Source organism: Pseudophryne corroboree, chromosome 3 (assembly GCF_028390025.1).
Source record: "Pseudophryne corroboree isolate aPseCor3 chromosome 3, aPseCor3.hap2, whole genome shotgun sequence".
NCBI classification, from domain to species: Eukaryota; Metazoa; Chordata; class Amphibia; order Anura; family Myobatrachidae; genus Pseudophryne; species Pseudophryne corroboree.
The window spans coordinates 683,722,203-683,729,936 of NC_086446.1; the positions used below are offsets into that span (position 1 = coordinate 683,722,203).

Here is a 7,734-nt window from a genome sequence, read left to right on the forward strand (position 1 = left end):
CCACTTTGAACTGTGAAATCCAGAAAGCTTGGAGTTCCAAATTATTAATGCAGGTGCAGAATGTGAAGGTCTTGTTTCCTGTCTCTTGAAGGGAGCTGATCCCATAGAAATGTGGGCAATTGTGGAGAGACACAAGCCCTCTCACCACAATATATAATGTGGAAAGGTGCATCATAGCATCGTCTTTCTCTGGGATCCGTTTTGTCTTCCCCACGAGAGCATGCGCCTTCTGTCCTTATTTGAAAAATAGGAAGTATGGTGGGGGATTCCAATACTCTTTCAGGCACAGGGAACCAAAAAGTCTAGTTCCCTAGCTTTATCCAGTGCTTCACTCCGCTCCCTTGTCGCCTTCTCCCCTTCAGTGACTCTAAGGGGCCTATTTACTAAGCCTTGGAGAATGATAAAGTACCGGCCAATCAGCTCTTAACTGCCATGCTACAGGCTGAGTTTGAAAAATGTCAGTTAGGAGCTGGTTGGTTGATACTTTACCTCTCACCAAGGCTTAGTAAATAGACCCTTAACTCTGTTTGCTAGCCCTTATGTTGGCTACAGGAATACAGAATGAACCCGCCTCTGAAAACTCCTGCTAGCTTCAGTGCATACTTTCCTACTTAGACTCACAATATTTCAGGTAGTCCCCAGCACTACCGGAGAGTAGGCAAATCTCTTGCATCCCGCCCACTTCCTAATGATGTGGGCAGGATGTGAAGATATTATGAGGAATCTCAGGTCCGTATGGAGGGTGCAGGCAGAGACGGCCATAGGCATAGGCAAACTAGGCAATTGCCTAGGGCATTTGATATGCCTAGGGGCATCAGCAGCTTCTGCTGATTAAAATGATATGTGGCATGCCTATATTCTGTGGGTAGCATTTCATATGCAGATATAGCCACAGTCTCACACAGTATATAGGCATGCTGCATATCATTTTAATCAGCAGAAGCTGCTTGTGCATCCTAGCCACATTGCAATGCAAATAAGATGCATTTTCATTAAAAAAAGGTGCCAGATGTTAGCATTGTGGCAATATTTATGAGGACACATCTGTATCCAAGTAGAGGCAGAGGTCACAGTGTTAGTGGCAGTGTGATTGCTGTGTGCATGTGAGTGGGTTGGTTGTGCAGTAGTGTTCGGAATATGTGTAAGGAGCATTATGTGTGTCATGTAAAAATGCATTAATAATGTGCAACATGTGTAAGGGGCACTATGCATGTCATTATGTGTATAAGGGCATTAATAATGTGCGGCATATGTGTAAAAGGGTACTACTGTATATGTGTCATTATGTGTATAGGGGCACTAAAAATGTGCAGCAAATGTGTAGGGGGCACTATGTGTGTCATTATGTGTATAAGAGCATTCATAATGTGCGGCTTATGTGTAAGGGACATTATGTGTAAAAGGGCATTAATAAAGGTTGTCATAATGTGTAAGGTGCATTATGTTTATAAGGACATTAATAATGTGTCTCATATGTGTAAGGGGCATTACTGTGTGGAATTATGTGTATAAATGCATTACTAATGTGTGGTATTATGTGTTTAAAATGCTCTACTGTGTGGCGTTGCGTATAGAAAGGGCACTACTGTGTCATCTAATGTGAATAAAGAGCAATAGGGTGTGATGTAATGTGAATAAGGGACTCTACTGTGAGTAGTAAAGTTTATAAGGTAAAGAGATACTACTGTGGGATGTAATATGAATTATGAACACTATCGCATGATCAAATGTGAATGAAGTTGCAGTACTGTGTGGTGTAATTGGAATTGGAATTACTATTGTGTGGCCATGCCCCTTGCCAGGTAAAACACACCCCTTTATGGGCTGTGCGCCAAATGTGCAAACTGTTCCTATTTAAAATATAGGGGGTACAAACAACAAAATAAGGACTGCTATGGGTAAGGGGAGATGGTGCTGGGAAAGAGGCGCAAGGTCAGAGGCGGAACCAGTGGTGGTGCTAGGGGGCACCAGCCAAAATCTTGCCTAGGGCATCATATTGGTTAGGGCCAGCTCTGGGTGCAGGGATAAAATGACACAATTCAGACCCGTAAATCACAGCATTTAGAAACAATGGGGGTGGGACCTAATGACATGGAGAGCTGGCCCCACACCAAAACAGACAGGAACATCCAGAGGCGGATTGGCCATAGGGCTAACAGGGAAGATTCCCGGTGGGCCGACGCATCAGTGTGGCCTGTTTTGTTTGAGGACATGTTGGTCCTTTTTATAGACCTAATGAATAAGATGCTAAATAATTTGCATACAGGTTGAGTCTCCCTTATCCAAAATGCTTGGGACCAGAGGTATTTTGGATATGGGATTTTTCCGTATTTTGGAATAATTGCATACCATAATGAGATATCATGGTGATGGGGCCTAAATCTAAGCACAGAATGCATTTATGTTACATATACACCTTATACACACAGCCTGAAGGTCATTTTATCCAATATTTTTTATAATTTTGTGCATTAAACAAAGTGTGTGTACATTTACACAATTCATTTATGTTTCATATACACCTTATACACACAGCCTGAAGGTCATTTAATACAATATTTTTAATAACTTTGTGTATTAAACAAAGTTTGTGTACATTGAGCCATCAAAAAACAAAGGTTTCACAATCTCACTCTCGCTCAAAAAAGTCCGTATTTCGGAATATTCCGTATTTCGGAATATTTGGATATGGGATACTCAACCTGTATATGAAAATGACTTTGCCACTTAGCCTGTGATTGCAGATGATCTAGTGTATCTCTGCCTGCCTGCTTGGCTGACATATAAGATTGAGTGAATAGTGATTTGGATACAGTTGGTGTAATAAGCAAGAAAATATATCTTTCTAAAGAATTATATAGTTTCCTAAATTCTGAAGGTGTATCATATAATGTGCTCATAATATTTAATTTTATTCCTTTTTAACTTCCCCCTTGATGCTGGACATCCCCACTATCTGGAAAGTCTTGGGGGGAGGGTGCTGCTGCCATGGCCCATGGCTAGACCTTACACCTCTGGTGCTGCCCATGTGGGGCCACTAGTACAAATTTTTCCAGGGCCGCTTTTTGTTCCCAATCCGTCCCTAGGAACATCTGAGCTTCTCCCGAAGAAGAGATGAAAAAGTAGGCAAGTATGCTTCAGTGAGATGTCCTACCTTGCCCCTGTTATCTGCGGCCGGCACAGGAGGGGGAACATTAGACGATGTCGCTCATAGAGCGACATCGTCTAATGTGTATGGACCTTTAGAAAGCAGATAAAGAAGATAATTTTTTTTATTGTGCCATTATTTTACTTGCCAACTCTATTTGTATCACATAAGGAGCACCTCTCAATGATATTACAGCTGTAGACATCAATCTGCTAAGAAATATGATATTGCACCAACCTGTACGTACTTACACTGTCACACAACATATGACTGTCCTGAGTGTTGCAGAACTTAAGAGACCCATACACTAGAACGATAATGCCCGATTTCATCCGATTTCAGGCATTTGGGCCGATATATCGGGTGAAATCGGGCATTTTGGAGGTGTTTCCAATCCGATGCGCGTTCCCGTGAGCATCAGATTGGATCCCCTAGATTGAATGTGCTGCACTAACGATCATGTCCGATCCTGCAGGCATGTATCGTATGCGATCCTGCCGCCCGGGAAGCTGTCGGGCAGTTCATGGGAAATCGCCTCCAACTTCAGCCTCAGACATATCGTTGTAGTGTATGGGGCCCTTAAGCTTGGTTATACAATGGATAAGATGGCCTGGCTAACCGCAAATTCTAAAAGCATAGGAAAAACTAAAGCGGATCCAGAAAACATCTTAGTAAAGCAACCTGTTGACTTTATTTTTCGGTCTGTTGACAAAGAAATCTATTCTACTCTTTTTTAATGGCAGCCAGTTGTTGTTTATCCCCTCAGGACAGGACAGCAACAGCTGAATGTGAAATTCTCACTTTCATGTTTTATGTAACATGTAATATGTTTGTAGCAGAACAACGCCCAGAGCCAGGTATTCCTTTTGTATGTTTGCATGCAGTTGTCCTGTACATGTACAAACAGGCGTGAAAAACTATCCAGGATATTACCTGGGGGAGAAAATGAAAAATAAATCAGAAAGTAATCATTAGCATTCTGCAATATATATATATATATATATATATATATATATATATATATATAATTTATAATATATCTGTAGTATATCTTATATATATATATATATATATATAACAGGGTGATTCAAAAGTCGCAGACTCGCAGTACACCCTTTTGTTTCAACAACTGTGCAGGAAATGGGAAAACTGAATACTCCAGTAAGGTATGAGTGAGGTGGGCTATCTTTTAGGGTATGTACCGAACATGGGCGCCATCTTGAAATCGGCCATCTTGAATTTGAATCTAACTTTTTTCAAATGGAAAGGGGAACATGTAGCATGTCAAACAATATCGCGGAATTTGCTGAAAAGTTTATTGCTGCAAACAGATTTGAAATAGCAGTTATGGTTCAAAAATGACAACACTTTTTTGTTGCAGGTAACTGAAGATGGCTTTGACAAAGGAGGAGAGAATTGAGGTCATTTTGATGTCTGGAGAACAAAGTTTCCGTGTCATAGCTGCAGATTTTAACAACGGGCACCCAGAAAGACCTCCAATTTCACATAGCACATGTGCCTAATTTCCAAATTCAGAGAAAATGGGACTGTGGCTGACACAGTGGCTGACGACACAGTCCCAGTTTCTCGGAATTTGGAAATTAGGCACCTGACAGTGTTATGTGAAGTTGGAGGTCTTTCTGGGTGCCGGTTGTTAAAATATGCAGCTATGACATGGAAACTTCATTCTCTTGACATCAAAATTACCTCAGTTCTCTCCTCTTTTGTCAAAGCCATCTTCAGACATGTCACTGAAACGTCGACCATACCAGCGCTGGTGTCGTCTATTTATTTCTGAGTGCCACCTAGTCTATCTATCTATCTATCTATCTATCTATCTATCTATCTATCTATCTATCTATCTATCTATCTGTATATATATATATATATATATATATATATATACCTGACCGACACTTCACTTAGGATGACCAAAATACATACCTGGGTGCCCTCTCGGGAAACAAATCCAATACTACTTCTAGATCAATGTATACTGTGTATAATGTATAAAATGCTTCTAGATTAATGTACATCATATATAAAATGTTCAGGCATATGTACAGCTTGCCCATCGGTTGCTGGGCCCTATATTTACCATGGGAACTGCACACACCACACATTACAAGAAAGCTTAACCAAATAAATATGTCTATATGCAGCATAAAGGTAAACGATATTGTTCCCTGACTTTCCACTGTGACTTTGTTCATATCTTTTCATTATCTTTTATTTATTTTGCACCAGCATAAAATCAGTTCATCTGAACACCTTTGACTAAAGCATAAAACAATGATTGGGATGAACAGATATAGCTAGCAAACAGGATACGGTTGTTAGGTCGACACAGCTTAGGTTAACAGTCATTAGGTTGACCACTGAAGGTCGACATGGTCAATAGGTCGACATGGTCATTAGGTCGACAATGTACTAGGTCGACAGGTCAAAAGGTCGACATGAGTTTGTAAAAAAATGTTGCCATTCTTTGGATTTTTCCATACTCGACAATCCATGTGGACTACGATTGGAACGGTAACCTGTGCCAAGCGAAGCGAGGCACCTTGCCCGAAGCATGGCGAGCGAAGCGAGCCATGCGAGGGGACACGGTGCACTAATTGGGGTTCCCTGTCACTTTACAAAGAAAATTACACCAAAAACAGTCCAAAAACTCATGTCGACCTTTTCGCCTGTCGACCTAATTCCCATGTCGACCTAATGACTGTCGACCTAAGTTGGGTCGACCCAACGACCCATACCCCTAGCAAACACATCAGTAATTCCCGAGATGCTAGTCTCAATGTACTAACTCACTAATATATGTGCTTTGATACAGATCAATGCCCTCAAAGGGGTTTGCTTACTCCTAAATATTTAATTATATTTTTCTTTAAAACTCATAATGGAATATAGATTTTTTTTCTCCGTTGCTGTAAAATGCAGTAATGACACGTGAACAAAACTGTTAATGCATATTCTAAGGGAGTATGCTAGGTATACTGTATATGGGAGGAGGTGTTGCTATTGCTGTAAATGCAGCTGAACTAATTGGTGTTAAAAAATATCATTATAATAATAATTGTATCCAGATCCCCTTTCTGTATTGTAGTTGGTAAGTTTGAAAAGAGGATCTGCACTTATTGAGGGTGATTCTTATGAGATGTGCGATACTGTATATGCTAAACGGTAGCGTCACATAATAATAATAATAATAATAATAATAATAATAATAATAAAGAAGAAGAATAATGTATTATTATTATTATTATTATTATTATTATTATTATTATACACCAGAGCAATTTTAAAATTCGGCACATCTAGCAGTGCAGAAACACGAGCTGGTTATTGATACATTGGGGGAAATTTACTAAGGTGGGAGATTTTTAGAACTAGTGATGTTGCCCATAGCAACCAATCAGATTATATCTATTATCTGCTAGAAGCAGCTAGATAAATGGTAAGTAGAGTCTGATTGGTTGCCATGGGCAACATCACCAGTTCTAAAAATCTCCCACTTTAGTAAATTTCCCCCAATTTGTCGGTAGTCCTGTAATCTCGCATCTGAACAGCACGGGCGGTGCAGACACAAGGATCTCACGTCTTGCAGTATTTTCTGAGCAGTCTGCAGCCAGCAGCTGACTGAACAAGGGAGGAACTGATCATTATTAACAGGATATAACAGAACCACATTCTATGCATACACACTAGGCTTATGGCCTTAACACTTATTTTTTAAAGCCCAAGATGTAACTTATGTCTCTTCAGCTAACAGAATGTGAGTGAGGTAGTGATTATAGGAAAGCATTAGTCAGTATTTTCCAAAGATCAATATCTCTGTCTCTATGTAGCTCAGTATGTCAGTAGCATTAATACATTTTATGGAAATATCCTTGTTTAGTAACAGATCCTACCGGCTACAAAGTAACAACTCCTTCCCAAGGCAGAATATACATCACAGCGACTGGGTATTAGCAAACAGTAAAGAGACAGAACCCCAGCTCACTGTTATCTGCCCCCCTGTCATGTATTCCCTATCACACATCCAATGCTGCATGCACTATGTTGTCCACTTGTACTGAAGCAGAGAAATACAGTATATATAAGAAAGTAAAAAGTCAGACATTGCAGCATGAAGCATCTCCCCCGGCCATTCAGTCTTTCCATACAGGCAGAGCGCAGTAACTACCACAGAAGTTGCTCTCAGCCAGCTGGCATCCTGCAGCGAGACGCCTGCACCGGTCCCCATTGTATTACAGCAGATGTAACTTACAGCACCTCACAGGCTCCTTCTGTCTCCAGCACAGCACCCAGCACTAGCCGGACAGGAGCTACTGGCCAGGCCGGGGACAGCTCCACAAGTCTCTGACGTGCTCAAGGGTTGCTGTCCGGGAATCCTCTAAGGGGTGTGTTCATAGGAAATTACATGTAGCTAGAAGGGGGGAATTCGTGGGACAAAGCTGAGGCACTGCCTTACTATTCCAGCTCCCTCAAGCACTTGGGCAGTCAGTGTATTAGTATTATCAATGCTGCCCGCACAGAGGGGTAAATTTACTAAGCTCCCGATTTTGACCGAGATGCCGTTTTTT

General features: G+C 40.9%; 1 protein-coding gene across 2 annotated transcripts in view; it reads right to left on the reverse strand.

The window, feature by feature from the left end:
• The window catches only part of CALHM2 (calcium homeostasis modulator family member 2), a 39,093-nt gene extending 31,569 nt beyond the window's left edge, over positions 1-7,524 (reverse strand). The window contains exon 1 of one of the 2 annotated variants that reach the window (XM_063961964.1): positions 7,424-7,524. The gene's annotated coding sequence lies outside the window, so the exon portion shown is untranslated. Of the gene's footprint in view, positions 1-7,418 lie in introns of both variants that reach the window. The other variant, XM_063961963.1, reaches the window with a different exon arrangement.
• Between the last annotated feature and the right edge of the window lie 210 nt (positions 7,525-7,734).